Source organism: Leptinotarsa decemlineata, unplaced genomic scaffold (assembly GCF_025532065.1).
Source record: "Leptinotarsa decemlineata unplaced genomic scaffold, Ldec_3_MD MMD2_tig00026354_RagTag_RagTag, whole genome shotgun sequence".
NCBI classification, from domain to species: Eukaryota; Metazoa; Arthropoda; class Insecta; order Coleoptera; family Chrysomelidae; genus Leptinotarsa; species Leptinotarsa decemlineata.
Genome location: NW_027412702.1, coordinates 7,851,844 through 7,878,781, shown reverse-complemented (window position 1 = coordinate 7,878,781; position 26,938 = coordinate 7,851,844). Strand labels below are relative to the sequence as shown.

At 35.2% G+C, this 26,938-nt stretch overlaps 1 protein-coding gene across 2 annotated transcripts in view; it reads right to left on the bottom strand.

The window, feature by feature from the left end:
- LOC111507662 (uncharacterized) overlaps positions 1 to 26,938 on the bottom strand; it is a 395,391-nt gene that overhangs the window by 266,767 nt on the left and 101,686 nt on the right. The window lies entirely within an intron of this gene.

Below are 26,938 nucleotides of genomic sequence, written 5' to 3'. Positions count from 1 at the left end.
ACTCGTGGTAAAACTAACTTTTCACGGCACTACTCGTCATCTAAATCAGAAAGAGTTCTGCACCATTGCAATGATTAAAAATACCAGACGGACGGTAGCCGGTCTGTTCAACGTGGGTGCTTTGTTCACTCACTCAAATCGAACGCCGTGTGGGTAGCTGGTTCAAACCCCAGGCTGAACGATCGATTTTCATTTGCTATCGTCCAACAACCCGTGTTAGGAATCACATGTTAAAAGGTAAGACCTCGTTAGTCCTTAGCCCTTCTGAGGGTTGTCGTTCGTAGGGCTGGTTAACCTCAATAAAGCATTCACAAATTGAATATTTACCAAATGATGAAATATATGTTGCTATCACAAATAACATTAGGTATATTTATTAAGGCAAAATCAACCTATAGGCATGTGCATAATACCATGAAATTGAGAGCATTTGTTTTTAATGAATGAACCATCTGTCTATTTGAAATACTTAGGCAACCACTGCTAATAAACTCTTTCTGTTTGTATATTTGCATATAATTTTGTATGCTCAATATGTATCAGAAAATACAATCTCGTTAGAGACCTGTGAAGTTTTAAAAAACAATGCATTGTCTATCGATTTTCTACCAAATTCTTTATAAGGAGATGATATAGAAGTTTACTTGCATTTATTTACTATTTCTTCGATTTAACAGGTATTCTAGAAACGATATAAAATGTAAAGAATTATAGTGTTACAATCCTGTCATCATATATACTATGATTTCATTAATCTCTGCTGTCTACTGATATCAAAAAGTTATATTTCACAGTCATTTATTTCAGTTATACATTCATTTTTGATTTTTATAAAGACAAATGGGTATATCTTCAATGTATAATTGTTTAAACTCGTGAATCCTACGTGAAAAATCCCAAGCCACAAGTGAACGATAACATTTCATGTGTAATGGAAATATATTTTGTAGGCTTTTTCACCGTTCGGCGTACAAGAGAAAAGCAAACGAAGCGATCACAATATTTTCCAGAAATAATCGCGTCAGGGTAATGCTAAATAGACTATGAATATAAAACAAGATTTCCGTACGTTCGAATTCTTCTTGTAATAGGCCTCTCAAGAGGTTACGCCATAGATCTCGTCCGAAAACGAATTTCTGGGTTCATTTTCTATTCTCTTGTTTTACCCATAGGCCATATCGGAAACCAATATCGTTGTTTCTAGTAGAAGTATTAATTCTTGCACGAATTCCAGAGTTTGTGTTATTATTCAGTTCATATTACAGGGTAAAGGGTTGAGAAATAGGGCATATGTCACCTAATCATCAAATAATCCTCTGCGAATTTCATGCTGTTGGGGACAATCCAACCATGGCATGAATAACCGGTGAATTCATCTCCAGTGACAGGCAAACTTATACGATGGGAGACTATTTATATTTCGGGAACTGGCAACTCTAATATCAATAAGTGAAACACCATAATGAAGTTTGACATTTTTCAGCATAAACGTATACTCATGATTTGATGTACAAGTGCTATTTGTTTTGTTTACAGTCAATTTGAAAACAAGTTGACCAGAAAATGAAAATTTCAAGAAAAGATTTCCGTTGGATTATTTTTCACAAGTTTCGATGTGGATTATCTCAACAAGAATGTGTCAATGAACTCAGTTCTTAATCGGACGATAAAGTACCATCAAAAACCACGCTGGTATAGTGAATTCAATCGTGGTCGTAGTTTGGTCGCTGACGAATTCCTTGAAGGTCGTCAAAAATCGGTTGTTGTCTCACCAAAGATCGACGCAGTACGTAAACTGATAATGCGAGATCGTTATATGACATATTATGAGATAGAGGCATCCTTGCACATTGGTTCCATTTCAATACATTCGATTTGGCATGAAAAAAATTGTTTTCGTTGGATGGCTCATAATTTATCAATCGCCCAAAAAAACGATCGCGTCAAGTGGTGTAGGGAAATGATTAAAACGTTCGATGGTGGTGCTTCAAAAGACGTGTATAGCATCGTGATAGGTGAAAAATCATGGTTATATGCATATGAGCCGAAAACAAAACAGCAATTGACCGTGTGGGTATTCCAAGAAGACGAGCTTAATCCAACAAAAGTTGTTCGTGGAAGAAACACAGCGAAGAAAATGGTCGCCTGTTTCTTCGGTTGAATGGGTCATGTGGCCACTGTTCCGCTTGAGCAACGTAGAACGGTCAATTGTAAGTGGTATATGATCATTTAGTAACTGGAAGTCTTCAGAGAAATTCGTAAAACTAACAGCCGAAGACGAATTATTCTCCATCATGACAATGCATCTCGTCAAACAGGTGAATTTTTGAACAATGAAAACATCGAATTGTTGACTCATCGTCCGCACAGTCCTCCTTTATTATCCCTGGGCCTTCAAATTTTCAAGTCCGGCCCTGGTTGAAGTACATGTTTCCTTTGCTATTGTGAATTATTGAATAAAATTATCAACTTTGTATAAAATGATTATTCTTGTACTACGAACCCATGTATACATGACATCGGTGACATCGATAATCGTGATGATTTAATTTTAATTTGTATTTCATAACTCATCTCTAACTTACTAGAAAGACTCTCATCTCGTCTTGAGGACAGGGTGCTAAATTTCTGTGATCTTACAACTTCTATTTATAGTTCGTTGAAGTGGATGGCATAATATCATTATTTATCTCAATATATTTTTGTGTTACATCGCCTTCCAAATGAACGTATTGTAGTAATGTCTAAAGGTTATTTTGCTGGTAGTATATTTCTGGATCTGAGTGGAAATTTTGACAGTGTGAACCATTCTATTCCAGTAAGTATAAAATCTCTTTTATCATGAGATCAAAAGTAAAGCTACGAATTTCATGAAATCGTTTCAGTAGTAACAAAAACCAAAAAGTTTTATTAAACAGCAAGTAGCAGATTTTTGTTCTGATATAGCTATAATTCATGTGTGTTCTACAAGGATGTGTGCTATTATATTAAATGTTGTTTCTTTATCCTCAATATATTTTCATCGAAACGACCTTTTTTTTAAAATTGGTAAAAGCAGTTGTAGGGAATTGAAAAGTAAGAGAGCGCTGCACTGAAAACAGTTATTTCTTGAATTTGTCGTTATGATCTACAATATGCAAAAACGTATCATAGAGACTATATTGAACATAAACTATACAGAATCTCGTCATATTTTTTAAACAAATAAATGGATTTCAATTTGTTTCGTTCTCTAGTTTTCTGCTGATGTAAGTTACCAACATTTTCATTCTATAAAAGACATTCAGTCTATTCATCATCACTCTATCATTCACACATTCATTCTATAAAAGAGTGAAAGAGTGGACATTGGCAGATCAAGATCTTCAGATGATGTGGTGCTGCAGGTTTTTCTGGGTTTTCCTGCAGCTAAAAAAGCAAATGCGCCATTGGAATCAATCAAGTTGCCCCGGAGCGCCAATTAATTTCTATTGTTACTGTTTTATAATTTCATAATTTGTATTACTTTCAATTATTCATATTATACATATGTATACAATTATACATATTATTCATAAACGTGATTCTATCTCATTCATAACACTTTACCGTGAAATTTCCACTGATCAATTTGAAAAATTGCAACACTTATTTGACAACAGAAGCTTTCTTAGGTGTGTTCATTCTGAATAAATTTTAGCCAATTAGTCATAAAGGAGGGAGAAGGACATATGATTTGAATGGTTGAATTATGTGAAGCACTAATTAAGTAAATATGAACACACCCGAGGAAATATTTGTATAGTGATACACGTGTTGTGTCATAAAGGAGGGAGAAGGACATATGATTTGAATGGTTGAATTATGTGAAGCACTAATTAAGTAAATATGAACACACCCAAGAAATATTTGTATAGTGATACACGTGTTGTGGTTTTGTGAACTACTCAGTGATAATCTCACAATAACAAGTTACGTCACAATAATACGTTACGCTTTTCATCAAGTATAATCCAATTTCACCACATGAGTTCATAGCTTTAGAAGATGCTAAATATTTCCCTTCAAATCATTCTACATAATCTTGAGTGGTAGAACTGAAGTTTGGACTAAAATAGATGTAAGTAATCATTTGAAATACTGGAACCCTCTGTATATCATTCCGAAGACAAACTCTGCTGTCAGGTTTAATTCAATATTCCACTTTCTTCAGCGGAAATTAATTGAGATTTGAAATTTTAATTTCCATAGAAGATTTGAGAAGGCCGACAGCGACTTGCCTGATGTTCGGAGCTCGAAGAGGGCCTCTTAAATGCCGACGAATTACTTCAAAATTATCACGATCTCCACGAATGTTAGATAAATCTCACCTAATTGTCTGGAGGCCCCAATTCTCTTGGACTCGAACGACTTTTATTTTCTATTCAGAGATTTGATTAGGTGTACGTTGAACAAATAACTTTCGGAAGCGGCGCAAAAATGCGTTGGTGGAATTTTGAGGTAATTAACGGTGAGTTCGGGTCGATGTTAACAAAACACATAACACCGGGTCGAACAAATCAGATTGAAGGAGCTCAGTTCGAAATATACCTCGAGAACATGGCTTCATTGTTGATTGTTACCGATATAATTATCATTGAACAACTGGGTTTAGAAAGGACAACACAGTGGGATTTTTGAAGTGATAACTTCTTATGAAACGATGAACCGCTTCGTTACCTAACGTGTTACAGCGCCAGTCTATCTGGCTTCCCTTGCTCTTACGAATACGTCAGCGGAAGGCAGGCCCCTTCTCTCTCGTCGGACAGATCAGTGTTTAGTGTGCGTTAGACATATACTGTTTTTTTCTGATTGATTCGGCCGTTACTTGATGAAGATCCATATTAATTTCATAAACTACATCTCACGATTTGATCTCCACAAATTTTATTTGAAAAATATATCAAGACATGTTTTGCTAACACAGTAGCTTCATCAATAGTGATTTGAATCACTGTTCTATAAAAATATCACCAGCAATCTAGGCTAGGCTTTACTCAAGTTAATCAACTTCAATATTGAATAGTTCAACTTAGATTAGTTGAAGTTATCACTTTTGTCGGGTACGTACACATTCATCATGCATGACTGCCATGAATTTGAAAATGAATATATAAAATGGTGTTCCCTTATTTTCAAAATATTTTCCATCAAATTCAACGATTTTTTAAAATAGGCAAAACCAGTTGTATAGTTTTGAAAAGTAAAATAGCGCTGTACTGAAGCTATTTCCTTAAATTCGGATTTATGATCTACAATATGAAAATACGTTTCATAGAGACTATGTTGAACATAAACTATACAGAATCTTGTGATATTTTTCAAACAAATAAATAGCTTTCATCATAGGGGATTGACAACTATTCCGAAGGGGCGACATCTAACTTTAATATTCGGAACGTCAAACTCAGAGAAATCGATGATTATATTATTATAGTCTCAAACATTTACTTGAAATAGAAGCTCGCATTAGGTTGATATTCGAGAATTCCATAAGCACATAATATTTCATAAACGAGTCCTCGTTTTGAAGGCAAACTTTTATTATTTTTCAATGTCACATCACTGGATTCACGTAGATTGGAAATGTATTATGTCTGAATTACGTCGAAATGCGTTCGTTATAGAAGAAGTTCCAGAAATTTTTTGAAAAATCTGACAACTCCATAGGAGTCCACAGGTTTTGGTCCATCACTGTCCAAAATTTCGAAATCTGTTCATTTTTAATGTAGAGGAATTGCAACAAATTTGGAATACTGCAGGTAAGTTGGAATACCTTGGATACCTAATTATTATGAGTGCCATCTGTGTTTTCTTCTTGTAAACTTATCGTCACCCGCCATCTTGACATTCCGGCTGCCAGCCTCGTAAAAGCGAAATGTCAAATTTCAAACTTTTTTCGGTAAAAAGCAATCATTGATAATCATTTACTATGATACATTAAATCTTTGTTGTAATTATTTAAACTAATAAGCGACCTTTTCAGTTAATGGTTCTACTTTTATTTTGTTGATATTTCTGAAATTAAAAATGTGATATGAAATTTTAGGTTAGGATGTCATGTTGTTAATTTGGTATACCGAAAGTGGATATAATTTGGGATATTCCATCTGTGATTATTGTGACTGATTATTACCTAATAATTATATTAGTGTAAGCTATTATGTTATAAAAATTATTACCAAGAGATCTGAAAACTATAAAACTGTTACAAAAATAAGAAATTTATTAGATAGTAAGGAAAAGTGTAAGCAAAGTCAAAGAAAAAAAGGTGATTATAAATTGGAATAATATATTCCAAATTATCTTAATTTTCGTTTTGTTTTATTCTTTCTATTATTGAAGTTTAATAATTTTCTAACCATTTGATGTATTTTTCATTGGGCTAAGCCATTTTCTTCTCTACTTATTCCCAAAAAACAAACCAGTATTCCAAATTTGCTGCAGTTCCTCTAGTATTCAGCTTCATTCCTGAGTAATGTGTTCAACCAGTGTTCAACGTTATTTTACGAAATTTTTTCCGGGATATTTCAGCCTCGAAGATGAGCCCCGAAGTGTTCTACCTACAGTAATCCAGGACGAGGATTTGAGGACTCTGATGGAGACTGACCCATCACAAACTATGCGTGGGATGGCAGAAAAACTAGGCTTAAGCTCCCATGCGGTTTTTGATGGTTTAAAGCGTATTGGAAAGGTGAGGAAGCTCGAAAAGTGGGTGCCCCATGATTTGGAAGACAGAAATTGACACGTTTCGAAGTCTCTTCTTTATTGCTTTCGCGGAACCAGAACGATCCTTTTTTGGATTGGATCGTCATGTGTAATGAAAAATGGATCCCCTACGACAACATGAGAGGTTCAGAATAATGGTTGGACACCAATGAGCCACCCAGGCACTTTTAAAAGGCGAAAACCCATCAAAAAATACCATGGTTACTATATGGTGGTCAGTGCCTAATGTGATTCACTAACACTTCGTGCAACCGGGCCAAACCATCACGAAAGACTTCTGTTTTGATGGAATCGACGAAATGTACCGCTAATTGCGTCGGCAGCAGCGGACACTGGTTAACAGATCCAGTTCCATGACAACGCCCGTCCGCACATTTCACAAATCAACGTCTGACCATTAAACGAATTGACTGTCGAAAACTATCCCGAATACCAAATTTGCCCGCATGGCAAACAGCCCGATGGACCACCCAAAAGCTTCTTTTCCTCACAATAATGGGGTTACCAATATAGTAAGATGAATTCTGAAGAGGCAGACAAGTGGTCATTTATTCAAACTCTTACTTTGTTATTTTCAAGCAATACCAATCGAGCAATAAGCAATATCATGCCGTTTGCTCTCATGGTATTATTATGTTTTTGAAAACATGAGAATACATCGATGAAAATTCTTGTGGTATTACTCAAAAAAAAAACTCAAATTGGTAATGAAGGGAAAGCCAATTAAGGGTTAGTGATCCATCTTACATCCTGAATCGTTCGGCTTGTGGCATCAATACGTTTTCTAACGGTCACCAGCTGCCTCATTGTGATGGACAATCAGTTCTCTCCTTCTTCCTCTAGGCCTGTATCCCGTAACTCGACAACTGAATTAAACCGATACGAATACCAATGATACTTCCAGATGTTTCTATTTCTGAACGCTTTCCGGAACAGTTCATTCATAAATTGATGTCGAAGAGAAAAAAGTACAATAAAAGATGTAATATGCATTTAAAAACTATTTATCCTCGAAAGATATCCTCGAGTAGTTGTATTCATGACACAACCGAAAGCCACTACTTTTTTCTTGAATAACTTATATCAATGGTATATTTAGTAATGTCACATAATATGCCATCAAAGAAGTCCCAAATCCCATTGGAAATAAATATTCACATAGATTGTCTCTAGTTTTTTCCATTTTCCATAAGCATTGCAACTTGAAACGATCTGAATGCCTTTCGAAAAGTTTCGATCCAGTAAATTATGATATTTCAAGCATATCTCCCATCACTAGTATTTTCTCAGATCATTATACAAGATTATTTATATTATCATACACGCAAGTAATATTCAGACATATTCGTCAAGAAAATGTTCAGGTGCACCAAGTATGGATAACTGAAACTGAATCGAGTCAATTTTCTGGAGAGGATTTCATTTGCTGGTCCAATACTATTTGCATCTATGTAGTTTTCTCTCACCTTCCGATTTGAGCATCAATACAGAAATCAGTGTTTAAATTGAAATAGGTGACGAGATACTCAAAACCCTACAATGTGATTCATCAAATCATTTTGGAAAACTTTTTCTCATCTGAATTTCTTATATTTGCGATCCCACTTGATTATTACAAGAGTAGAATCTGAAACTTCCGAGAAACTTCAGGAGAACTTTAGTATCTTGATCCTAGTTAAATAAACAACTGAGCAATACGGCGTAACCTATAATTATAGTTTCAATACAATTAGTAAATTCACTAAACATCGGTAACTACGCTAACTAATAAGATAATAATAATCATATCCGTAGGATACTGATTCTGCAGGAATTAGTATATAATTCACAATATTCCATAACTTTCATTGACTTCTCAAACATTGAGTTCTCATAATAAATTGATTACATAAACCCAGTTACTGTATAATATACACATCTATGTACATATAGGTATATGTATTGATTTTCTACAAATATTCAAATTTATCATGGGTATTCATTGATAAATTAACATTTTTGAATAGATTTTTCATTTTCATTTATTATTTTTATTATCGGATACATCAGTAATTACTGTGATCGAGAAATGACATACATATGTTTTCGAGTGAAAATAAGAAAGATATCTAGAGAAAACTTCATCGATTATTGTTCCATGTCTCGTAGTAGTTGTCATCATCGGACGCGAAATTAAAATTCTTCAGGACCTACTCAACCGCAAATCTATCTTCACTATCTTAAACCTCCCTCTCAACTTCTGTTCGTCTCGCCCGATCACACTTTTCGCAACGCTATCGACATGCATTCACCAGCTTACTCCAGTCAAGCGCACTTTCTGTGGATGACGTGGAGAAATGGATTGCCATTTCTGTATAAAATAGTGAAGAGGACCAACAAGTGTAAAACATACGTCTACATAAAACCTGCTCACACCCCTGAATAACGAATTCCATCATCCATGGACTGAGAGACTTCAGCTTATTGTGTTGTTAGTCTTTGTGACATAAAAAAAGAACTGTGGTTTCAAAGCCAGTAGAACACACAAGAGCCCCAGAATTCGTGCTATGCTTATCTATTAGTAACCTCAGAAGTGTTAATTAGACAGGCTAGTTGTAAAACTCCAGACATCACCAGAAGATGGTAAAAGAGATTTTTTCCGAAACATATATGCAGGAGGCCACATTTTGAAACATCCGTTCTAGAGACAAATATGGAAGCAATGAATCAGTTCTTCAAATCAATTCTTGAAACAAAATCTGATGACTGGACAATGAGATGAAAAAAATGTTCTATAGTAAATGTTTCCACCAACTTCCATATAATGGTACAAACGAGCTTCCATTTCCTCCCTCATATGGTTGATAATCTCGAGAGTTATTTCTCTGCAATGCCTCATGATACTCTCTCTCAAATCTTTTAATGTTACTGATTCTATCACATACATTTCAAATTACCCCGTAGAAAAAAATCTATAGGAGTGAGATCCGGAGACTTTGGTGGCCATTCTGTAGGATCTCTTCTGCCAATCCAGCGACCAGGAAAATGATTATCCTAAAATTGTCGCACTGGAGCTGTATAATGAGGAGGTGTACCATCTTGCTGAGGAACAATTTCGTGTTTGAATGAATTTATATTCTCCTCAATTGCCCTATTGATGTACGGTATTATTCGATTCTTCAACATATCCAAATATTTATCACTGGTCAAATTATCATCAATAAAAAAAGGTCCAAAATCTGTTCCTCTTTATATTATTGTTGAGGTGTTTTTTAATTTTTTCTGAAAATCATTGTTCCAAAAGTTATTCAGGGTAGCTCGTTTTCAACTCAAATCATTTGTAGGTCTCGAACCGTAAGCTACAGCCCATATGTTTTATACTTTGTTGATAACTACTAATCATGGATCATCTAATAATGCGAAACCATATAGGGTGATTCATTTAAAAAAATTGGTGACGTGCTCTGGGGGTGCGACAGGGGAAGTAACATCAAATGTGAATATGTCAAAATGTGCCCCCCCTGTATACTATGGTTGATGTGTTTTTTTAATTTTCATATTTATAATTGAACGTTCCCTTATGAGTACTTCTACGTCTCGTACAAGTTGGAGCTGAAATAAGCCGCTGAAAATCAACTTTCCAGGTATGGCACCACTGTTGGACTCCACCATAAGTATGGGATAATTTTTCTGAATCATACTTTTTATGAACTTTTCGAAAATTAAAATGCCGTACTGTAAAAAATCGTTTCTTATTTCAATTTTTACATCGCAGCATGTGTATCACGGTCTTTCGTACCATGATCACAGTATGACGTATTTTTCAAAACTTATATTGGTGTTGGAACAATCTGATTTCATTCATGCCATACTGTGAAAAATAATGTCATATCTTTTATTGGCGTGTTTTACAAACGGTTAAAAATTACCATTTTTCATGTATGACGCCACTTTTGTACTGCACTAAAGGTATGGCGAATATAATTTTGTCTCACTGTGTCTCACTAACCACGATTCAACTGTAAGAAAAAGTTTTCCGAATTTTGATAAATGGTATGGCGTCGTAATTTCCGTACAAGATTAATGAAAAACCATTGTTAAAATTAAAATAAAAAATCATTTTCAAAAAAATATGGCGGTCCTAAACATCAACCGGAGAAGTATGGCATATAGCAAGCGCCTATTTGCTTTATGTAAAAATACCGATAAATTGAAGAAATTTTGTGAAAGAAATTGTCTGACACCTCTGGATTTTCGAGCAATTTCAATCAATTATTCTGCAATTGCGTAAGAACATCATTTTCCTGTTACTTTTTACGTATTTGAACCCTCCTAAAAGTGCCATACTGTGAGAAATGACTCACCAAAATCCACCATCTTCCGGTCTATTCCGTTCACAGCATGAAAATAGAGCTGCGTCCACCCACTGCCGACACAGGTGTTCCAATTTCCCAAAAATCCTAATAAGATATATCTTTGGGAATAAATTGAACATATCCAAGTGCTGGCTACCCGCATGAATCACACCGTTCGAGTCCGAACTTGATTCCCCACATACTCGTACATTCTAAGATCCAGGCATTCAATTGGGTATTTGAAATGTTGATGTTAGTGAAGATTTCCGTTCGTTTTTCTCTCAGAAAATTGAATGTACCATTCCGAGTAGAGGAGAGTTTCGGGTGGTGTGAAATATTTATGTCTTTGGTCTTACACTATAATGTGAATATTTTCATATGAGGAAATAAATATTTGGAAATGAATTTCTAAATATTATCCTTTCCCAATTATCTACACAGTAGGGTATGGTGAACGTCTATCGGGAAACAACTACTTCCTCAGGTAATACCACGCTGGTTATTGAATTTATGCAAGATTCCTCACAGAAGCTAGTCTTCCAGGTGTTTCTCGTTCATCTAGCAGCAGGACCATGCTTCCTTTACTGTATAAGTGAAAAATATGTGGAATAGCTAGTCACTAGCGAAATTTATGAAGAACGCTGTTAATTATAAAAGTCTCAATTATTCGTAATACTTGACCAACTTAAGCGATCATTATTATAGTTTTCGGAAACAAAGTTCAAATGGAGACCTTCTTCTATGTCAAATCAACTTCAAAATAGTACAATTGCAAAACACGAAGGGTGTTGAGCTGTTGTGCTTGATATTTCCAGAGCTTTCGACCGTATTTATTAATTAAAATTTGATATTACGCCTTGCCAAATAGTTTTTGTTCGTAACTCTCCAGTTCTCCCAGAGGCCGTTCCACATAAATAATCATGTATGGTTCTCTTTCTGGTACATTCACTGTCAAAGATGGTTTTCCCGATGGCGTCATACAGACTTCACTCATTTTTTATTGTATATCAACGAAATGATTAAAAAAAAAACAGAAACACTACTAAGTGAATAGAACTGGCTGATACTTGATGAAAATCCATATTAAAACTTATTGAAACAGTTTATTGTATGATTTTCACTATAAAGGGTTTTACGGTAGCACATTTGTCTCTTCTTTCTATTTAGGTTTCCGAACAGCAGTTGCTAATGTACATTCTTGCTAACATCAAGTAGGTTTATATCTCAAGGTAGATCTGGAAAAAATTTTAGAGGCGATAGTAATCAAGTAAAACTCAATGCTTAGCCAAATCAGACATCAGTATTCTTTACTCTGAACCGAAAGTTGTTCACGCCTCCATAACATTCGATATTCCATCAAGCTCAAATCAGACCTTCTTCAGAATATTTCTTACTGTATGGCCGGATAAAACTCCGTTCATTTTTTCGTTTATTACTTCACTTTTCCGGACATTCATTGCTCAGAATATCATGTACTTCAATGGTATTGTGAAGTGATGTGATTGAGTGTATACCTAGTCGACTAGTTCTTCAGTAAGTTTTCCAAAGACTCTTGTTGAAAATTATGAATATGTGATGAAGTTAACTGATAGTCACTTCATTGTGAGATTTCCAGTAAATGTTACTAGTAGAAATCTCACAAAGAAGTGTTACTCGAATAAAAAAATTATAAGGAAATCAATCTTCAAATATTCTCCCGTCTGCATGTAATATGCCTATATGGATTAATTTACAAATGAAATTGAAATTTTCGGTAAGAGTTTCTTCACTTTTTCCAATAGTACCTATAAATCTCCAGCAGAGTCGTCAATATGTGCCTCCTATGTTATTGCTACAATCAAAATCACTAAAAGTTTGAAATAATAATAAAATCTATTGTGAATAGGAATGCAGATTTTCTTTTCTGTGGACAGTAGAAAAGTGAATTGCATGGAGAATGGAATGTTTTAAATAGAAACACATTTGCAAATGATATTAACATTTTCGGTAAGAGTTTCGATTGATCGTTTGTTTCTTCAATGGACAAGGTGGAACCTAAACAATTTCTCCAATAGTTTTAATTGTCACCAGAGTCGTGTCAACATATGCATCCCATGTTATCGCCACGATCAAAATCAAACTGCATACTGAAAGTATGAAATAATAATAAAATCCATTGTGGGAGGCGAATTTTTTATTGTGAACAGTTGAAAAGTAAATCGTACCGTTGAGGTGGTGTAGAATCATACAGTATTTTTTCTTCATTTATATCCACTGTTTTTTTTTCTGATTAATACGGCCATTACTTGATGAAGATCCATAGTTATTTAGTCAAATCGTGAGGTGCAGTTTTTGAAATCCATTGTTTCGTTTGTTCAATATATATTATCGTTCAATATATTATTATCGACCTGAAAATAAGCATTCATTTCACTGAAATAATCACTCTTCAATGTTATAAGTTATCTCAACTGCGAGATAAATTTACCATCTCAGGAAATTATTAGTCTCTATAAATTATTCATCGCCTATAATTATTCCAAAAATTTCCAATGGAATGAAAGTTTATGAATACCATACTCCACAATTTGCTCAAACACGGATATTCAAATTGAGAAAATCAACATCCTGTGCGAATATCAAGCGCAGCAAACAACCTGTGGGAGTATATTTCACCGATATTGTGGCCTCAACTCGAGGCTAATGATACTCTGGAGAAAGTCTTTTGTAATAGAAATTAATACTTCCTTCAGCAAACTTGAACAAGAAAAGAAAAAATCTTTATTGGAGCTCCGTTGTGGCAAAAACGCATGAACCGCTGTTGGAATGAAGTCGAGCAGAGACAATAAACAACGAATAAGGTTTTGGTCTTGAATCCTTTACACAAACCAACTTCATTCCATTACAAGACATTAACAGAAAATGTACTTGAGTACTCATAATTGAACAGACATTTTCCTGGATAAGAATATTCGACTGAATCAAAGAAAAAAATATCGTCCTCAATGTAGCGCAAACTAGTTGAAGTTTTTTGTGGCCTGTGAGAGTATGGAGTATTGGATAATTTACTTTTTGAATTCACAAGATGACTAGTCCAATTTAACCTATTATCTAAATTGAATCTCAATACTGCGTAAAAACTATTTTCCGGGTTTTTTGACGGTGGTTTGCAGGTGTTTATACCTGACGTTTCGTCTACTACTGCGGTAGACATCATCAAAGGCTATGTGGTAACGGTCGCAGTACCTACCCAAGTTGGTGCTCGAGTTGTTTCCATTGTTCCGAACGCATTAACTACGATGCTCTCATCCCCCCTGAGTTGAGTGCCCTAAGAATATTACCCACACGGTTACTGTGTGCAGAAGCTAGAATTTCGTTCATCCACCCCGACTCATTGCAGAGCGAACCTCAATCTGCTGATGGGCTCTTCAGCAAGATTGACATTTGACATACTGCGGTCGAGAGCCAGCCTTCAGGTGCTTGTACTTTCTTCATCTGTTATTTTTATTCAACGTGACTTTACTGAATGTAATTTTTGCATGAGGTCCCTTTAAACTAACCGGAGACAAGTGCCTTTTGGTCGCGAACTAATGTTTGTTATTGTTCTGAAAAAAAAGTGAATGTTGGGTCTGTTCATACAATTTTTATACTTACCGGAGCCGCCTAACGGCGACTCTCGGGGGGTGGTCTCTGGTTCTGCTTCGTTGGTCTCTTTCTCGGAATAGTCTTCCCTGTTGAGCGCTTCATGTAGTCCAGTTCCCGGTATATGAATCTATTTGGTATGTATTTTGGCTCACTCGCAAGCGTTCCTAAACATTTGAATACTGCGTCTGTATGTTGCTGAGCATTGGCCCCAGGCAGGGCAGGCATACAGGATGATTGGGTCTTGGGTAGGGCATACAGGGTACGGTCTTGATTAGCAGCAGTTTTTTGCGACCTATGATCGGATATAGGTTTTTTTTGGAGTCTCTCGCCAGCCCTGCTCTTTACCGTACGTGGGCCCTGAACATTAGTCTTCTGTCGAGACTGTCGAGAGTGATTCCCAGATATTTCGCATCGTTGGTCCACGGAATCTCTTGTCTTCTGAAGATGACGTTTCCTTCCGGGTATACCATTCTCCGGGTAAACAGTATCGCCTGACTTTTGTCAGGGTGATTGTATCTGGTGATTTGCACATTGCTAGATGATCGTAGAGCTGTGTTGTCCGCGTAGAGTGTAAACTTGTTAAAGATGTTCTCAGGCTTGGGCATGTCCGCTGTGTATACCGAGAAGGGGTGTGGCGAAAGAACTGCACCTTGTGGGACCTCTGCTTTCAGTATTGAGTTATTATCAGTTAGGAAATATTCGATTAGTCCTACCATTTGTTTCAAGTAGCCAAAATTGCTCATTTCGACTATTAGTCCATCGTACCAAACTCTGTCGAACGCCGGTGTGGTAGTATTCTTTGCCAAGGTTGAAACCTTCTGTCGTATAGTCTACAACCTGTAGCTCTGTCGAGTATTGGAATCTGAAACAGAATTGTTCATCTGTTAAGACTCCCAGTTCGTTGGTTTGGTCCTCTTAACTACGATGCTGGTATTTGATTCTGGTTTTATATTATCATCAGTGGGCGTGGTGTTGTGAAGGTTCTCTGAGGTTCTCAGCTGTCCTTAGACTTTATCTGACAGTTTTTATTGGCCTAAATATTGGTTTCACGTCATGTTTCTTTCTCCCAATTCGGTTTGTAACAGTGAAGGAAAGGTTTTTCCTTGACCAGGGTCGTATGGCCTGCTCGAATTCTCCTTCGCTGTACCCACTCCCTTTTAAGATATTTTTACCTTTGTGATTGAGTTCTTCAGGAAGACTCTCAGGTTTACAAATACGTCATACTTTCTCAACCACCATTTACATTCTTTGATAAATCTAAATAATTCAACACTTTCAAATTCTGATGTCGGAGCGAAATGATCATATTTTCTGATTTATCCCTACTCATCGAAAGTTTGTTGATAGAAAACCAATATTCTGCTTTTTTTGTATTTCTTGTTTAACCATACAAAGATGAACAGTTCGAATGTATTGAATGCAAATAATGAAAGAAATAGAGCCCTACAGGACACCTGAATTTACTGGTTTCAGAAAATATAGACAGTGGTCATATATCTGTTTCAATTTCATAATGGATGTTATGCAAACTGAATAGGAAAAGTTTATTTTCGCATTATTCATATGTTTGGAAGTAGTTATTTCAAATGGATTTTTTTCCAGCTTGTATAGACCGAACTTCTGTGTCTGATTCACTTATGATAATAAGGATGTTTATTTTCAAAAATAGAAAAATACAGAAAGAAAAAATGCTATCCAACTTTGAAAATAGACATGAAACATCACTGAAGCTTTAATATTTATATAGTACAGGATACAACAGTTATACATTGACAGTAATATTAGAACAACAATTATATATTTAAATATTTACACAGGTCCCTACTATTAAAATAATTTCATAATTTTTTGTTTTTTTTTGTTTTTTTTTTTTTATTATTATTGTCAAGGTAGGGTTTCGGTGTCTTATGTTGGTAGATGGGTTGTCATAGTCAGTGTATGTCGTATTTTGGTGATTTGGAGAGTAACTGTTTATTGTAGAAACTTTAGGTTTATAGAGTTATTGAATATGTTTCTATCTGTAGTGTTCATCCATTGTTTTACATGGTATTTGTAATAGGTATAACATTTGATAGATTTGCGGTTTTGTGGCAGTAAATTGTATATTCTTGGTGCAAGATATTCTGCTGAGCGTTGAGAGGCTGTTTTTTCGCAGGTTGGAACTTTTATTTTTTAATTTTTTATTCGAGTTTCATATCGGTGGTCGATGGGTGTTAACTTGATTTTATTTTTACGGATATACATTAGAATTCGTTGATAAAATATTTGTCTTATATCAAGAACATTGGCCTCTGAAAATAGCTTGTTACTGGGATATCTTATGTTCTTCTTTAACATTTTTCTCAGAATCCATTTTTGTATGATACTCAAATTATGTATAATATTTTCTGTTACACCTCCCCAACCTGAGATTCCGTACTTGAATTTTGTGAGTAGACCTCTTAATTTATTTTTACCTGCTCGATATGTGAATTCCATCCAAAGTGTTTATCAATTATTATTCCTAAATATTTCAAGTGATATTTTCTTTTTCTTCTATACGAGAGTTGTCTCCAATGTCCCGGGTTCCCAAGTTTGGAACGTGATTTGGGTAAGATGTGAAAGGCAAATAATATGTTTTTTGAGTATTGACTGTTGTATTTGAACCAGTCACATATACTTCTCAGGTCTTGTTCTGTTATTGTTTACAATTCTGTCCATGTTTTCCCCTTGTATATTATTGCCATATCATCTGCAAAACTGATGAGTTTACTATCAGAAGGTAATGCCATCAAACTATTTATATATATATATATATATATATATATATATATATATATATATATATATATATATATATATATACATCTAGGTAATAATAGGGGTCCAAGCACCGATCCCTGAGGTACACCGTAAGTGACAGTCCTAAGATGGCTTTTTATTTCTTCAATTTCAACTGTTTGTTTTAGATCTGATAGGTAATCTTTCAGAAATTTGTGTGTAGGTCCTCTTATGCCGTAGGACCTTTTGCAATAATCTCCAGTGGCATACAGTATCGAATGCTTTCGATAGATCTACAAAAATGCCCAATAAAGGGATCTTCTTATCTAATGCGTTGTAGATTTCGGAAGTCAGCATCAAAATGGCATCTTCTAAAACCGAATTGGTTATCAGACAGTATGTAATATTTCTCTAGAAACTTATATATCCTATCTTCCATTATTTTTTTCAAATACTTTAGAAAAGGCTGATAATAGTGTGATTGGGCGGTAGTTTTCTGCCTTTATTTTATTGCCGTTTTTGTGTAGTGGTTTGATAACCCCCATTTTTATTCATTTTGGGAATTTCCCTATCTTAAATCTGATATTCGTTAGAGGTAAAGCTATTTGTTCTGATCTGACGCCATCCCATCCAGGTGATTTTTTTAGTTTTCAGTTATTGATGGTATTATTAGCTTCCTTTTCATTGGTACGTTTTAGGTAGATACTATTTTTTATGTGGGGAATTTTTTCTGTGTAATTTTTTGGTATTATTATTTCATAAAATTACTAAAATGGTTGTTAAAGTGATGTGCAATTTCGGTTTTTGAGGTGATGCCTCCATTTTCGATTTCTAAATATTCATTTTTTTTGTATTTTTTTCATGATTTTTTGTCTTATTTCGTTTTTGAGTGCTTTATATCTTTCTTTGATAGTAACGTTATCAGGATTTTCCCGTAATTGTCTATATATTTTTTTTTATTTGTAAGTGTTATTATTTCTTGTGATATTCAGGCTTTTCTGATTTTATTAGTTTTAATTTTTATGGTTTTTGTGTGTTTTTAAATATAATGTTTCAGTATGTTTATGAATCGTTTCATCATTTCATCCACATTTTGTGTATTATATATATTCATCAATTGTTCATTTTCAATATCTGTTTTGAGAGTATTATAGTTGATATACTACTTATATTAGTTCTTTTGTGAGTTTATTATTTTTGGTTGGTAAGTGTATTCCAAAGAAACAGGAAAGTGATTTGTTATATCATAGTTGAAAACATATGAATTCATTTTATTGTCATCATTGAAATCTTTAACGAAGATGTGGTCTAGACAAGTTCCACTGGTCTTGTTATTCTATTTATGTAGAATAAAATTGAAGGAGCTCAATATGTTTTTAGTCTTCTATGTTATTGTTATCGTTCTTAAGAAAATCCATATTGATGTCCCCTACAACAATGAAAAGTTTATTACTTCCTCTCGTCTCTAAATAGTTGTAGAGTTTTGTGTTGAAAATATTTTTGTCTATACTAGGAGATCTGTAAATTGCTGTTAGTAGTAAGTTGGCACTTTTTATGCAAATGTGTACCTCAATTGCAGTACTCTGAATAGATAGGTATGGATTTTATTTTGAAGTTATTAATTTTTTCCGTTCCATTTTTTATGAACAGATGGAAACGTAGAGAACCAAAAACTCAACATTATACTTCAATTGAACTATTAATATTTTTATCGTGTGAATCCGTGGGTTGAATCCTGAATAGTATTTTCTAAAAGCCAATTTGCCTTCATAGTTTCATATCTATATCCAGTGTGATCTATTTAAAATGGAAGCACCCTTATAAAAATATAGTTTTCAATCGATTGGAATATATTTTTTATTGAGTTGACATTTAATAAGTCTACTAGAACACCAAATTTCATAACTTTCATTAGTTTGAACGTCAAGATTCAATAAAAATATATAATGGGACCATTTCAAATCTCTTTGGAATTTGAGTTGATTCGTATTCTCTAGTGAAACAGGATGTTTTTCTTGTTTTTTTTGCCAATTCTAGAGTGAATTATCAATATAAAAGGCATTAAAAAATGTTACAAAAATAATGAAACTGGATCATCTATTATTATTATGAACAGCAAACCTACTGACTGGAAACATTTCTGATGAGGATCAACAAATCAAAACAGTGACTTCATTTTCTCAAATGCTATGGTCAATAATATTACATTACGTTGATTTTCTAGATCAGGGGTCTCCAAACTTTGAAGCCTTCGGGCCATAATGATTTTTTCAGTTTGTTCCAAGGGCCAATTTCTGTCCTTAACTATATTTCTAGACTAGGATAGTCGCAAAGTGCGTGACCTAAGCAAACTCACGCTTTTTTTGCATTTCAATTATTATTGTGTATTGTGACACTTAACAGCATCTAGTGGCAAGTAGTGGTACTATGTACTATCTTTTTCAGCTACCCGCTAGGTGGCATTAGGCGTAATTAAATATTTGGAATTTCCGCGTTGGTTCCAGAAAGCTCTGGTTCTAGCTAGTGTATTGCGATCACCTCGAGATGGCAGTAATAATTGCATATAAAAAGGCTAGTGGCGCAACTGCGAGTTAGTCAAAATAAAGTAACACCCGTCAATAAAAGTATTTTGATTTGACTTATTGTTGTCATGTGTGATTTATTAGTATGGAAAAAAAGCGAAAAATCGATAGTGAATGCAGAACGTTCCAAGAAAATGGAACTTTCAGTATTTTGTGATTGAGTCCAGTAATAAGGCGCTATGTTTAATTTGTAATGAAACCATAGCTGTTCTCAAAGACTATAACATTAAACGACACTATGAGTCGAAACATCTTCAAAGTTACTCCAAGTATACAGGAAGTTTGCGGAAGGAAAAATTTGAAGCTTTGAAACGCGGACTCAAATCGCAGCAATCTTTGTTTACCAAAGCGAATACTGAACAAGAGTCGGCAACTCGCGCCAGCTTTCGTGTGGCTCTAGATATCGGAAAACGTGGCAAACCATTCACCGATGGAGAAATGATAAAAGAATGCTTGATTGCAGTAGCCGAAGAAATATGCCCCGAAAAGGTAGGTAAATTTATTTAAAAGTATCAGTTTGTCAGCAAACACCGTGGCTCGGAGGGTGCAAGACATCGCAGAAGATATATCATCTCAACTGTCTGACAAAAATGGACATCATGAGTGGTTTTCTCTAGCATTGGATGAGTCAACGGATGTGTCAGATACTGCTCAGGTGTTGATTTTTATTCGCGGAGTAGATAAAAGCTATGAAGTGTATGAAGAATTTCTTGATATTAATAGTATTCACGGCACGACAACTGGTGCAGATATTTTTAAGGGAGTTGAAAATGCCATTAATAAAAATAAAATAAAAAGAACCTTCGATGAAGAAATTTGAAATCTATAACAACTGATGGAGGCAAAAATATGTATGATAAAAATAAAGGAGTGGTTGCACTTGTCAAAGGCTGTAGAAAATGATGGTGGTTCAAAACCATTAGTCCTACATTGTATCATTCATCAACAGTCCTTGTGCGGAAAATGTTTGGATATGTCTGAAGTTCTAAAACCAGTCATATCAGTTGTTAACTTCATCAGATCCACTGGGTTGAATCACCGACAATTCCGCGAGTTTATTCAACAGATTGGAGAAAATCATTTACCATATCATACTGCCGTACGCTGGCTTAGTTGCGGAAACGTCCTTAAGCGATTTTTTGAACTTCGAGCAGAGATCGAAATTTTTTTAAATGAGAAGCAGCGCCCATTTGCCGATTTAGAAAATAGTGAATGGATATGGAAGTTAGCCTTCTATGTCGATTTGACAAATCATATGAACGAACTGAATTTGAGATTGCAAGTAGAAAATCAGCTTCTCCCTAATTTATACACCAATATCAAATACTTCAGGCAGAAAATAATACTATTTCAATCGCAATTGTCATCATTTCTGTCGTTAAGTTTTACCTTGCAAGTAAATAAAACCGATTAATTATCATTCTGTGTTTTCTTCTTCAACTTATCACAGCAATAGTAACAACAATTAGGTAATCATTGGCTGTCGCGGGCCAGATTGATGACAGTAAATCATTGGCTGTCGCGGGCCGGATGTGGCCCGCGGGCCGTAGTTTGGAGACCCCTGTTCTAGATCAAACTTAATTGACTCTACCACTCGAGTAAAATTTTTGTGACTTGAGAGCATAACTATTCAAATGTGTGAATTCATCACGATCTGTTTTATATATTCATTTTAGCAAGTCCTATAATTATTACTTAATGTACGCCACTGGTTGATATAAGTCTAACTTTCCTATATGCGCATCGTATATTCCGTGAAGAGCAAAAAATGCCACAGAATACGTCGCTTCTAACAATGATAAACTTGTTATTTAAACTAGTACAGTTGGGAACAGAGTTCTGTTGCTCTTTTCGGGGTCTTCTCTAATTATATTAGAGAAGGATCGGCATGAAACATGCATAATTTCTTTCAATGTCGTTTTCACGGTGCCGCATTTTAAAAAGGCCTCAGGCTGCTGTGAGTGCTTTTACAAAAGGGAATGGAAACGAAATCTTTGAAAAGTTTTTCTTTGTATATGTATTATTATGAGGAAGCGAAAAATATGAAGTGGAAATTTTAGGTCTTCCCTGGAAGGAAAATATGCAGCTTTCATTTGGAGGTTGATATTTCGGAGAAGATTTAACTTGACTACTATACAGCAGAAATCAAATTTTTTAACCTAAAATTTTTATTGAAAATCCAGTTGTACTGAAAAATGTGTACGTCTCGGGACACCCGACAGAAGTAACTTAATCTAATCTAAGTTGAACTATTTAATATTGAAATTGTTTGATTCAAGAAAAGCTTAGGTTACCACTTGAATTCTATGTATAATAATATGATAATGTTATTATTATCTAAATATTCTATTGATTATTTTGTGTATGTACATGTATTATAGCTACCATAAACCAATTGTTACTTTTGTAAGATTAAATAATGATACTAATAATATTCGTTTCACATAATGAAAGAATATTACGTGCTTGCTGGCTAGTTTTTATAATACTGTCAACAGTATATATCTAACGCACACTAAACACTGAGCGTCTATCCGACAAGAGAGAAGGAGCCTGCCTTCCGCTGACGTATGCGTGAGAGTAAGAGTGAGGAAAGCAGTTTACTCACTCATAGGAAGTTATCACTTCAAAAATACATATTTTTGATTTCAATTCGCCACATTCACCCCTTCTGATGTCCCTCTATAGTAGGAACTGGCAAATGTCCGCCGGAAAAACATACAGTTCACTGAATAAACGTTGTTCATAAATGATATCACCAAAATAAGGGCATAGACTTTCACGGCCAAAAATACAAACTCCGAGCTGATAGGCCTTTGAACCTGGAGTACCAAACTTTTCGTCGGATACTGCAGCAGACATCATCAGTGGTATATGCGTTGACTGCGAGGACGAAGGCTTTGCCTCGCAGTGTCAGCAACCTACTGAATATTCTCTTGAGGTGATTGTCAGTTTCAATTCCGGAGAATTAATAATAATAATGATTTATTAAATCCTTCATGATCACAAGTTGATATTGGATACATCGACATTATACATACATAAAAATCTTTACAAAACGTGAGATACAACAAATAAATACCTGAAAGTACAAGAAAAAAGAAAGTATATTAAATATTTATACAATACACTCTCATCGACTTAGATATTCAGCGACATTGTTAAAAGAACCGTTGATTAGGAATTTTTTCAGGGTTTGTTTAAAATTCATTTCCTTATTTTCCCTTTTTATATAATCTGGGAGATTATTGAAAAGCTTTGCTCCTACGTAGAATGGACTGTTCTCATGTAAATCAGTTGAATGTTTTTCCAACCTAATGAAGTTACCATTTCTTGTTGGATATGTATGAAAATCTAAATTGCGGAGATGATTCTGTAAATGTTTTCTAAAATTCAGAATGATTTCGTATAAGTATATATATGCAGGGTACAGGCAACATTTTATTTGTGATAAAATGCGGTCTACAAGATTCCCTAGCATTAAATTTGAATATCAACAGCAATACTCCCTTTTGGCCAACAAAAATGTCATTTATAGATGTGGAGCAACCCCATACAACGATATTGTATGAGATGTGAGAATGAATTACGGCATAATAAATATCCAAAAGCTGATCCGTACTGAGTGTGAATGAAAGTTGCCGTATAACATAATAACCACAGTTCACTTTATTTCTGACCTGACTCACAACTGATTCCCAAGTCATGTTACTATCAATATAGGTACCAAGAAATTTAGTATTGTCTGACGAAATCACATCACGGTACTTACTCTGACTCGAAAATCGGTAATTTTCCTGATAGTTCTAGGGTGGAACTGCATCAAAACAGTCTTACTGGGGTTTACAACCAAGGAGTTTTTGCGGCACTGATCTGTAAATGTGACAGACAGCTCATTGAGTTTGACTTGGAGTTCCTCCGGGATTTCAGCATATGCAGAAAGTGCTGTGTCGTCTGCATATAAAATTATTCGGTTTGTAATCACATGTTTTGGCATATCATTGATGAAAAGTAGGAACATCAGAGGTCCCAAAATGGATCCCTGAGAGACTCCATATTCATTACTGTATGATTGTGATTAGCAGTCATCATATTTCACGCACATCTTTCTGAAATCAAATATGACTCCAGCCATGAAAGTACATGTCCTCTAAATCATTTGAGCGAAGTATCTCTTATCTCCTTTGGATTCAATGTTGATTCTATTCAATTCTACCAGTTCTTCAGATCTCATTATTCTCCATCTGCTGTTCCTTACCTCGTTCGTCAGTATGAATAAAAACCGTATCATCTGCAAATGAAAATATATTTTCTCAAGCTTCTTTCGTTGAAAGATATTGAAATTGATACAAAACCTAAAACAATACCCTGGGATACACCCATACAACTTTCAATTCACATATCAAATTCTTTTACTGAGATACGATCTGAACCCGCCTACAATTATTTCTTTGAAACCTTCCATGAGACATTTTATACAGCTCAGATCAGACCTTCTTTGGATTATTGTTCCGCCCCCAAGCATACCCTGAAATTGCTGGATTCCATCCAGAAAAGAGCCATCCGAGACGAGAACATCACTTGCAACCTTGATAGTCTGGAACATCGAAGAAAGGTTGGGTATTTGTCTCTCTTCTATATATACTTTAACGGGAAGTGTTCAAGTAACTTGGCACATTTGATTCCACCAAGAGCGGTACATATCAGCAATACGCGACAAGCTGTGGGCATCGTTTTGATACACCTCAAACTTGATTGTTGACGAACTCTTTCATTTGAAGAACTGAGTTTATGTGAAATTAACTTCCTAAGAACGTTTTCCCAAACGAATTTAATATCCAGTGATTCAAATTCAACGTAAATCGCTAATTTCACACATCAGGTACCGCCATTAGAAATCCTCAAGGATTTTACTGTAGTTCTTGTGTTTTGTCTCTGAAAAAAGCAGTTAGCTTAGATCACTTTTCAACTGAATATTAAGTTTTACGTAGAGTAAGCAATATACGAAATACATATTACATATATTTTTTTTCCACCGTAGTGTACGCTGGTCAGGCCCTATCCCCCGAAGCCCCGATACATTACATATATATTATTATTATTACATATAAATAAAGGTTGTGGACAAAGTCCTGTGCAAGCCTAAAATCGAAGGATATCAACAAGTTAATACAATGCATGCAAAAGCAAAAGAAAAATAATTAATATTTGCATAGAGCCGATTAAGCAAATAAGCAAATATCTATTTTGTTTTTGAAACTGCCTCGTTGCGAATTTTTCCTTTTTTAATTTGAGTGTCTGACCACGCAACCGCGAATCATTGTTGAAAACAAAAAGTTCTTTCTGATTAGCATAGTTATACTTGGCTATACGGAAAGATATGATGAGCTCCCCACGGAGTCGACGTTGATCATAAGCTAGCAGTTGTGACATCCTCAGTCTTTCGGGATAGGTTGGACGCACTTCACCAAAGGTCATACGTGTGGCTCGACGCTGTACATTTTCTAACAAGTCCCTATCGCGCACCAGAACAGGACACCACACTGGACCTGTATACTCTATGATTGGACGAACGTAGGTTTTGTAGAGTTTTATGGAACTTGAATATGCTAGATGGAGGAACGTTTTGCGGATGAGGTAAATCAGTGTGTTTGCGTGTTTGCATGTGGATATTATATGTTCGGACCAAGTTAACTCGGTATTAATAGTCACTCCCAAGCCTACATGTGAGGACACTGTAATTAATGATTGACCGCTTATTGTGTACGTATGGAGTTGATTGTTCTTTCCTTGATGAAGTACGACGCATTTGTCGACGTTAAGAGATAGAAGCCAATCCTCGCACCACTGACTAATTAAGTTGAGGTCTTCTTGAAGGAAATGATGTTCGACTAAGGCATTTCCATACAGTTCAGTATCATCGGCATAAAACGACTTGCTGGACTTTATGTGAAGAGCAAGACCACTTGCATAAACAACGAAGAGGAGCGGGCCAAGAACAGATTCCTGGAAAACTTCACTTGTGACTTGTCTGGGCGAAGAAAAAGACTGACCCACTTTGACCGAGAAAGTTCTATCTGTCATGTGATTTTCAATCCATAGGTTTAGTTGGCCTCGAATACCGTGTGTGTCAAGTTTGGGAATTAGCCTCCTCAATGGGACCTTGTCGAAAGCCTTGGCAAAGTCAAGATAAACGATATCTGTTCTTATCGTTAACTGTCGTCCAATCGTTCATGCATTGTAGTAGATTGCTGGTGGTTGATCTACCTTTGACGAAACCATGTTGTTCTGGTGGTATGATTGTGTTTTTTGTTAAAAATTCTGACATATCTTCTACGATGATGGATTCCATTACTTTGGAAGGTACGGATAAAAGACTAATGGGCCTGTAGTTAATTGGATTGAGTTTATCGCCTTTTATGAAAATAGCGGTGACAGATGCCTTCTTCCAAGCCCGTGAGATGCGAGATTTTGCGAAAGATACTGACATAATTGTTGACAACGGAGAGCAGAGAGTTTCGGCAAACTTTTTGAGAAAAAAGGGGCTCATTCCATCCAAACCAGGAGATGAATTCGATTTAATCTTCAATAAATGATTTTTAATTTTTTTCCAAAGTAAACGACACATTAGTCAGATTATCACGTAGTCGTTATGCTATAATTTTTGGTAATTGGTCATCTCGAGGCTCGACCGTGAAGGAGCTTGTGAAAGAATCGGCCAAAATCTCAACTGATTCGATGTCTGTAGAACACAAGGAACCGTTAGGTTTTCGTAGGAGCGGAATGCTTACTTTGGTGTTCAGGTTAGATCGTATGAACTTGTACAATTATTTATTGTTTTCAGAGTCTGCAATAGATTCTTCGAACTCACGACGTGAAAATCGTATTGTT